The sequence below is a fragment of the Bos mutus genome, chromosome 6 (genome assembly GCF_027580195.1).
Source record: "Bos mutus isolate GX-2022 chromosome 6, NWIPB_WYAK_1.1, whole genome shotgun sequence".
Classification (NCBI taxonomy): Eukaryota; Metazoa; Chordata; class Mammalia; order Artiodactyla; family Bovidae; genus Bos; species Bos mutus.
Genome location: NC_091622.1, coordinates 18,495,089 through 18,505,496, shown reverse-complemented (window position 1 = coordinate 18,505,496; position 10,408 = coordinate 18,495,089). Strand labels below are relative to the sequence as shown.

Sequence of the window (10,408 nt, the reverse complement as noted above, 5' to 3'; positions counted from 1 at the left end):
AATATGTCCAGAGTCAAACATGATATTATTTGCTGAACTGAGAGAGGTACTTTTCAGATGTATGATGGGGCAAGTTACTTACTCTCTACAGCTTGGTCTGTTCATCTGTAAAATAAAGATAATAGTAGTGCATGCACTTCACAGGTCATTGTGAGGATTCAATTATAGAATATTCATAAAGCTTTTTGAACACTGGCACAGAGTAGGTGCAATTGAGTGTATATTTATTAAGTAAATAACACACTCCTGCCCTCCATTGTCACAGTCAAAAGGTGACTGTATCTACTGCTTTCTAGATTATTATATCTTAAACTGCTGTGGTTACCAGCAATACTTCCAGGAAATTACACTAAATTTTTTATCATGAAAGTGAAAGTGAAGTCGCTCAGTCATGTCTCTTTGCGACCCCATGGACTGTAGCCTATCAGGGTACCATGGGATTTTCCAGGCAAGTGTGCTGGAGTGGGGTGCCATTTCCTTCTCCAGGGGATCTTCCCAACCCAGGAATCGAACCTGGGTCTCCCGCATTGCAGGCAGATGCTTTACCATCTGAGCCACCAGGGAACCCTTTTTATCACACAGTCTAAATTAAAATCCTGTTACTTATTTATTTTACATATCACATTCATATGTTTTCATAAATGCCACTCAGTTTATTTACAGTAGAATATCATGCAATTCATTCCCTAGTAATCCAAAGGTAGAGTACAACTTTTATTAATGAATGGTTGTTGAATACAACGCTCTCATCCTGCCAGTTCCATTATACTTTAAAATCAGAATGCACACATCTACGGACCATTGTGAAATGTGTTAGATTCCAGAAGATGAGAGGAATAAAGAGTTTCTAGAACTGGCTTTGGCCAAATTTACATGGTACCCTTAAATACTTTTTCCAAATAAGACACAGATTTTCTAAGTAATCTTATTGCAATATTATCCACAAGACATAAGAAATGGTGGAAGACTGTTTTCAAACATTTTTCAATTTCTGCTAAATTTAGTTCTCCTGTGCATGAAGTGTAAGTATCTTTTTAAAGACTAATCACCCATATCCCTGTTCAGTATGTGTCATGGGAGGGACAGTATTATTGTGTATTCACTGCAGAGTAAGATGGTGTGTGTATATGTTTAGGTAGAGTTTCTACAACAGCAGAGCTTTAATTCCTATACAGTGAAATGCAAGGGGCATTTAATTTTATAAGCAAGTATAGCAACACATCACATTATCTTTTCAGATATTTTTTCAGATAGTTTTCAGAAATTAAGCAGCATTTGAAGAAGCAAAATGGAACATGAAGAATGCTGGAAGAAATAAGGCCTCCATTCTGGTCCCAGATGCAGCAGCATTAGGTAAGTTATTCAGCTTCTCTGTGCTATGTTCTCCAGGTCTGTAAAATGTTTGTGAGTAAAATTGCTGTGTGGAGGAAAGATCTTAAGAGGGTTTGAGCAAGGAACTTGGTTGAGGCTCTATTGCAATAGTCCAGGTGAGATTTCTCTCATCAAGTGCAGCTCACACCTTTATAATGTCCTTGCACTCACCTATTGGATAAGGTTTCATTTAATAAGTGGAGGAGCTCAGAGTAGACTTTGAGCTACAGAATTGCTTTCATCTGCTCATCAGTAAATTGCCTAAAATTCTTTTAAAGATTATTTCCTGTGGACTTATGTGTATTTTATTGTATAGGCAAAATCCTATCATTAGGTTTATAATCCTTTTAATAAATACTCTTCTTTAGCAGAAGGATGTACAAACGTGAATTAATATGACAAGGGAGGGTGTGGTGAAGCTTGTGGTGAACAAGGGAATGTGTGCTGGTCCTAATTCTTCTGCAACCCATTCATTACACAGACCAAGTGTTCTTTGGACTTTTATAACAATAGAGGAAAATCTAGACTTCATGTTTAATTTCTCAAATTTTAAAATCCTGGAAAAAAACACTAGCAAGGGCACCTTTTGGTTGTTTGCTTGGTTTTTGGTCGCTCCGTTTCCCTCCACCTCTTTCCCCTGACTTTTTCCAGTGGTTCATCAACAAGCTCTTGTATTTCCTAGGTTACAAACTGTCAAGAGGGCAAAACAAATCCCAGTATCCTGTTGCTCTGACTGCACATCCTCCTGTTGTTTCTACCTTCCCTCTTCTGCCTCCTGCCTTTCCTTGTAAGGAGAATCTGCTTTCTTAGAATCCAGTTCCTTGCTTCCCACTTGGGTTATAACTCCTACCATTGGAATGCCTCACACAGGCCCTCTGAATGTACATTAGCAAAGTATTTGCTTGATAATGTATACTAAAAACACTTTAATGTTGAAATCTGAAATCTGCATCTAAATAATAAAAGTACAAGAGGGAAAAGAGAAATGAGATTGACTGTATATTGATAATTGATGAAGCTGAGTGATAAGTCCTCTAGCAAAACCCCAGATCCTCTAATTACAAAACCAGATGGATCTATTTTTCTCTCTCAACTTATTTGACTTTTTTGTGGCATCTAACTTTGTTACTTCCTTTTTTTGTAATGAACTCTTCTCTCTCAGCACTCATGGCTCTTGCTTGGGTCACCTTTGTTCTCTTCTCTGTCTTGGTTTTCTTGTGGTTTATTTACTTAAGCCCATTTTTTAAATAATGGCTTTAAAGGATTATACCTTACATCACTTCCCTTTCCCCATGTTCACAACACCTGAATGAATGATCACTCTTTAGTTCAACCGCCATCTAAAATATATTGAGCACTTAATCTGTATCTCAGTATAGCTTGAGTCCCTGATCCCCAGTTCCATAATTTCACTTGTGGTCTCCTCCAGCAACATTTCCAAAACTGAACTCATTATTGTCCCACGCAGACCACTCCCCCCAAAACCTGTTTCTGTTCTCTAATCCCACTGTAATCCAGCAGCTGGGGATCGCTTGCATTCTCTAGTCATCATTTCTAGCAGGCATCCCCTCATTAATCATGCCTCCCTCAGTGCTCCGTAGGAGTGGTGGTCATCCATCTGGAACCGCATAGCTCCTTGTTGCTCTCATTCTGTACTCTGCTTTCCCCTTCCCATACTGTCACCTCCCCAGGGAGTAGGTAAGGCATCAGATTCCTCTTGGTATTCCCACCTCTCCTAGTACCATGCTTGGCACACTATCAGTAAATGTTTCTTGGAATAACTAAAAATGTGGTCTTGAAATTTTAATGCTAAAAAGGACCATCTAGTTCAGAGACTGGTCAATAACATGTTCCCTAGAGCCCCACAGCCTGGATTTGAATCCTTACTCTGCCATTTATCAGGTTTGTGATACAGGGAAGACCATTACGTTGTAGGAAAATGTCACTTATTGCTCTTGTTTTTGAGCTGTAACAAAATGAATGCCCAAATTCTAAATGGAAAAGGAAGATTTTAGAACTGTAATTTCTTAAAAAAGTGTTTCTTATATTTTTATAGGATGTCAGACCTGCATTTATATAGCAGAGTCTCCCCCCTTCCCCTGCCCATTGGAAGTAAAATTGTTCTAAGTTTCTAATGGTAATATGTGTAATATATAGTATACTGTATATATATTCTCGATAATATGCAAGAGTCCTACCACCTCCAAGGGCCCTGTTATCCAAACAAGTTTGAGGACCTTTTAATGGAAATGGTAACTGAGAATCAGAAAGTTTAAATGACTTTTCCAAAGGTCATATAATTTAGTGGCAGAGCTGAAATTTGAATGTAGTTTACAAAACTCCATTGTATACTCCTTATCACCATGACATTTAACAAATTTAAAAAATCACTTGGTCAGTCTACTGGGTCTTGAAATATTTTTTCCTTGAAGTGGTATTATTTTGATAGTAAAAGAATTGTACACAGAGATACACATAAAAGCTTATGACAGATATTAATGGCAAATAGGGAATATTCTAAGACTTGACAAAAAGAATTAAAACAATTATTTAAACATCAAAAATGCATGGTCACCTGCTTTGTCATTTAACTTAATATTTTCTTTCCTTCTTTATTCAGCCATTTTTCCCCCCATAAGATCTCAGAATTCATTATCTTGCCCTAAAATTATTTTTTAAAACCACTTTTCAAATCTATAGTCCATATATTCTGATCTGTGTCTTGAATTTATACTTAATAGCATACATTTCTTTGTACAGACAGCTCAAAACACCGCAAGAAATGCAATCATGTCAATAAGTTAGGTCAGATTATTCTTGTAGCTGTGGTGAAAATCTGTGGATTTCATTACTAAAAGTCTATTTGCAGCTTTCCTTGTTGTTGATATAATATTTTAGCAAATCTTAGGCCTGACATTCTCAAGCTAATTGCATTTGACCAGCTCATGAGCTTCAGTTCCTGCCTACCAGCATGACTGGTATAAATCACTGCTATTTAGAGAGCCTTCATAATGCATTTTGCAGAACAGAGAAATGAGAATGAAGAAAGTTGAATGGTTTTTAAAGTAATCATCTTTTAGAATAATGATATTTTAACTTCTGGGACAAAGACACATTTAAGTAAATGAACTGTAATTCAAGAGGAAGCCAATCGTTCATTCATAGAAGTGGCCATATAGATGTTTATCCTATAGAGAAGACAGCTGGAGTGTCTGGCTTTTTGAGAACTAGAAAGTACTTTGTGTATTCATAGCTATGTCTACCACTATTTGGCTTATCAAACTGTGATTTACTTTACCTTCATGCAACCTTTCTAACTGGCTCTGATATCTTATCAATAATGTATTTGAAAAATATTTATGATATTAATATTTGGGATTTGTTTTTAAACAATGAAGGAAGGAAAAAGATGTAAGAATGGCTATACGTTGATAATTGTTGAAGCTGGACAGGTTATTGGGGATTCATTATCCCATTCAATATTTTTGTGTATGCTTGAAATTTTACACAGTGATCTCTGATGCATATGCTTTTAGATTTGTGTGTCTCTAGAAGAGTGTGTGTTTACCTGTCTTTCACTTTTAACTAATCTCCCGAACCATGGGGATGGTAAATTTTATTTTCAACATCAGTAGTTGTTGGGAACACAAATTTTGTATGTAATCATTGCTAGATGGGATACAAAATGCATAAAACCCTGCATCCAAATTCCTTTTAAACTAGCTGGGAAAGTCACCACATACACAAACTTGAAAGTGAAATACTAATTCAAAGTTTAAATAACATTTCACGAGAAAAATAGAGTTAAGACCCATGAAAAGTTCTCAGTAACTACACAATGTATAATTGGTCTATTTCAGCTGAGGGAAAAATTGCTATACTCTAGAGGAAGTTTTATTTAGGTAAATGGATTTGAGCTGATTCTTAAAATACAGACCTTACCTAGGTATAAAAGAAAGGGAAAACTTTTTAAGTTAATGAAAAGAGAAAAAGAAGAAAAGGGAATGTATTTGGTCACCTGAAAGCCTATTTTTTAAAGTGAGTAAATAAGTTCTAGACATAATGAAACTTTAGAGGTTTACTTTGGAGGACTGAAGATTAAAGAATGGAAGCGTTCTTCTTGGGCAGCAGATTGCCACTAAAAGTATTTTGCAAGTAAGCAATGTTACTGAATAAATACATAGTAAAATGACTACAGTGACAGAACTGATTTGAGATAGAGACTGGTGGAAGAAAGAATGAAGAGGAAAAACAGGATTATTGCAGTATCGTGTAAACAAGTTAGTAAGGGTCTTCTTTAGCATGAAAGCAGAGAAAATGGAAACAAACACCTCATGTGCAGGACACAGTTGGCAGGTCTTTGACATTGGGCAGATATGAGCTACTTCACTTTCACTTTTCACTTTCATGCGTTGGAGAAGGAAATGGCAACCCACTCCAGTGTTCTTGCCTGGAGAATCCCAGGGACGGGGGAGCCTGGTGGGCTGCCGTCTGTGGGGTCGCACAGAGTCAGACACTGAAGTGACTTAGCAGCAGCAGATATAAGAGTTTAGAAAAAGGGGTTTCTCGTTATCACTCCTATTTCTAGCATATCTTATTTAATAAAATGGATATATTTTCTAAAAGTTCCAGTTGGCAAGCATTTACCAATTCTAAAATAGATGGGGGAGAGTAGGAATGACTCTGTGATGCCTAGCGCCAAAACTAGTTAGTAGTTGTTTTCATTCTTATGTTAACTCTGATGCTATTAATAACATTTGTCAATGTGGAGAAAAGTTTCATGTTCTGTGTAGTCATGGCACCTCGCTCTACTTGTTAGAGCCATTTTTAATAAATTGTACAGGGGTTATTTTATCTGGTTCTGTGGAGACAGTGTATTTGGTATACGAATAGGAATTTGAGCAACCACAAACCAAATTTATGTGCTTATTCTGAATTATTCATTCCAGGGAAATGCCTGCTGGGCTAATATATACTTTTTAGATTTTCCACAGATTTTAATGAGCCAACACCAATTCTGGCACTGAAATATCCACAGTATATAAAATGTGTTATGGGAAACAGTTTTTCTAGGACTGCCAGATTAGTGGGTAAAACATATTACACATCTGTTGGGCCTAAAGTTTTCCAAGTTTTCGGTGAGATGTCAGCTTGCAGTCTAGATGAATAGACTTCATGAGCAGACACTGCATAATAACTGCCTGCAGTGGGGCAGGTGTCAGAGTTGAGATTTTTACCTCTAGGTAAATGGATTCAAAGATAACTCTCCCCTTGTTCTCAACTCAAGGAACCTGATAACTCAAACTTCATATTCCTCAAATCATTTTGAATTTTATCCAGTATTAAATCAGTCATAAACTTGAAGGGAAGAAAAACTGATTTTCCCATATTGTTTTAAAGCTTTTCAAAATATTCAGTAAATAATGTGTTGGCCAACAAGGATACAATTTTTCATAAATAAAGAGTATCAGGCTTTTTTTTTTTTTTTGTAAGAAAGAAAAAAGATCCCCATAATAAAATTTGCTTACCAATATATGAGATTCTATGAAAACCCAGCATAATTTTCAGGTTAAATATATGATCTTATTTGGGATCTTGCATATAGTTTTATATTATTTGGTAGTTATATTTTATCCAAATTCTAAAATATGACCTGTGGATTCTTTCAGAATCACATAATATACCTCATTAGTTTTTAGAACTGTCTGATTAACTGTTTATTCTAATGTAAGAGATTATTTGGTACTTTATTTTCCCATTAATTTTCCACAAGAAGGGGCAGGCTTGGCAGACTGTGTAATATCATAGAAGTAAACATCAATAGAGTAGTAGGACTTGATTTGAAAAGTTCAAGGAGAAGGTAATGAAGGAGTAGCTCCTTAGCAGCTACTAGTGTAGATAGAGCAAGAGCTTTGCTTACTTAAGCATCTTTTTCTAAGAATCTACTCTAATTAATTAAGAAAATTTTACTATTATTTTGGATAATAGTAATTTGGATAATATTTGGATAATATTTTGAATTTTGGATCTAGGAGTCAAAACATTAGAAAAGGAGTTGAAAATTAATGTAGAAAGAGGAGGAAGAATTGTATAAGGATAGAAGGAATGGAGCAGAAAGATGTATGGAAATTGCTTTGTCCTCAGGCCCCTTTCTTGGTTCTTTCCGTAGGTTATTTAGTAATATAGCAATATAATATGGTAGTGTTTTTTGAAGTTAAAGAATGAATCAGTTCATTAGGAAGAGAGAAATAGGTGAGAAGAGGACCGATGACAGACACATTTGTATGGATGAACAGAGAAGAGGAACTTGGCAAAGAAGCCTGAGAGAAGCATTCTGAGAGGTAGAAGGAGACTGGAAAAAGGAGTCACTACAGGCAAAGAAGAGTGGTCAACAGCATTAATTTTGTAGATCAGTCAGTGACTGCAAAATATGAGAAAAATCTACTTGTTTGTACAAATAAGAAGGTGGACATGTTAAAGGAAGTGGGACAAAGGTGGGACAGAATATAAGTTGCAGATGGTTACAGAATAAGTATATGGCAAGGGAGTGGAGTAGAAAACTAATTCTGTGAAGAGAAGAATTATTACTCATAACTTGGTGATGCAGGAATAAAGGAATGAGCCAATGGAGGGGGCTCATTGATGATGTGGGAAATTGAAGTGGGAATAAAATGATGGGAAAAAATACTAATGGAATTGAAAGGCCAGCTGGAAGGTTAGCATTGCAAAGATGCTAAATATTAAAAGAGAAACGTTCGTAGTATTTGCAGTACATGAGCTCTGTCTTCTAAGTGAAGTCAGAGGTAGGATCAACTGCTGAGAATGAATGATGCAGTACACTTTGTATTTCTGAAATAAAACTGGACGTGTATTATTTTATGAGAGACTGCTGGATTCAATTCGCTAAATTATTATTTAGAATTTAGCACTTAACATCTATTCAGTGATCTTGGCTTGCTTCATTTCATAAAAAATCTGCTAAGTTTGGCATTATAATAATAATAGCTATTTTTCAAACATTTTATACAAGAATTATCTGTTCTTTGAGAATTTGGGAACTCATTTATAGAACTTGAGAGTTGGATACATTTCATGAACAAAATTTTTTGAGAAAAACCTAAGCTTCTGTCCTGATTATAATTCTACTCAGGTTTTTCTATTTCTTTGTGTTTTATATTGTAAAATGATCATATTGTTATTTTACATTTTCTCATCAATGCAAGAGTTATGTAAGCATCTTTAAAGGTTTCCTGTGCTTAATCCACTCAGTTGTGTCCAACTCTTTGCAACCCTTTGGACTACAGTCCCCTAGACTCCTCTGTCCATGGAAATTTTCAGGCAAGAATAATGGTGTGGGTCAGCATGATCTTCCTGACCCAAGCATTGAACCCACATTTCCTGTGTCTCCTGCATTGCATGTGAATTCTTTACCCACTTAGCCATCAGGGAAGTTCTAGTGGTTAATTATTTTAAAATTTAGTTTCTTATTAATTTTAAAATCTAAGGCGTTTGTCATTACAGATTGAGCCTATACAATTTCCACTTTGTATAGACAGCATATTAAACCCACTTTTAAGACAGCATATTAAAAAGGAGAGACATTACTTTGCTGACAAAATCTGTCTAGTCAAAAGCTATGGTTTTTCCAGTAGTCATGTATGGATGTGAGAGTTGGCCCATAACGAAAGCTGAGCGCTGAAGAATTTATATTTTTGAACTGCAGTGTAGAAGACTCTTGAGAGTCCCTTGGACTGCAAGAAGATCAATCCTAAAGGAAATCACCTGAATATTCATTGGAAGGAGTGATGCTAAGTCTGAAGCTTCAGTACTTTGGCCAACCGATGTGAAGAACTGACTCCTTAGAAAAGACCCTGATGCTGGGAAAGATTGAAGGCAGGAGGAGAAAGGGATGACAGAGGATGAGATGGTTGGATGGGATCACTGACTAGATGCGTATGACTTTGAGCAAGCTCTGGGAGTTGGTGATGGACAGGGAAGCCTGGCGTGCTGTAGTCCATGGAGTTGCAAAAAATTTGACATAACTGAGCGACTGAAGTGAGTGAAAGAATTACTGATATTTTATGTGGCTTGATATAAAATAGGTGCATAAATAATTATATATAAATTGAAATTATTGCATATGTAATAAATTTAAAACAATATGATCATTCCTTAAAAACTTAAATACGGAATTGCCATATCCAGAAATTCTGCTTCTGGATACATACCTAAAGAAGTGAAAGAAGAAACTCAGATATTTGTATACTTGCGTTCATAGCAGCATTATTCACAACATCCAGTAGGTAGAGGTAACCCAAGTGCTGTCAGTAGATGAAGGGATAAACATGATGATAAACATGATGAAGGGATAAACATGATATATAAAGATACAATGAAATAATAGCCTTAAAACGAAAGGAAGTTCTCACATGTTGTTGCATGTATGAACCCTGAGGACATTATGCTAAATAAAATAAACCAGCCACAAAAAGACAAATACTGTGTGATTCCATTTATATGAAGTTCCTTGAGTGGTCAAATTCATAGAGATAGAAAGTAAAATAATGGTTTACAAAGGTTGGAGGGAGGGGAAAATTGGGAGTTCATGTTTAATGGGTACAGAATTTCTTTTTTTTAAATGTATTTTTTAATTTTATTTTATTTTTAAACTTTACATAATTGTATTAGTTTTGCCAAATATCAAAATGAATCCGCCACAGGTATACATGTGTTCCCCATCCTGAACTCTCCTCCCTCCCCATACCATCCCTCTGGGTCATCCCAGTGCACTAGCCCCAAGCATCCAGTATCGTGCATCGAGCCTGGACTGGCAACTCGTTTCTTACATGATATTTTACATGTTTCAATGTCATTCTCCCAATTCTTCCCACCCTCTCCCTCTCCCAGAGTCCATAAGACTGTTCTATACATCAGTGTCTCTTTTGCTGTCTCGTACACCGGGTTATTGTTACCATCTTTCTAAATTCCATATATATGCGTTAGTATACTGTATTGGTGTTTTTCTTTCTGGCTTACT

The 10,408-nt window shown here is 36.0% G+C and overlaps 1 non-coding gene across 1 annotated transcript; it reads right to left on the bottom strand.

Moving 5' to 3' along the window:
* Positions 1–492: 492 nt before the first annotated feature.
* Positions 493–564, bottom strand: TRNAC-GCA (transfer RNA cysteine (anticodon GCA)). The gene has a single exon. It is a non-coding gene; the product is annotated as a tRNA-Cys (tRNA).
* Positions 565–10,408: the final 9,844 nt, after the last annotated feature.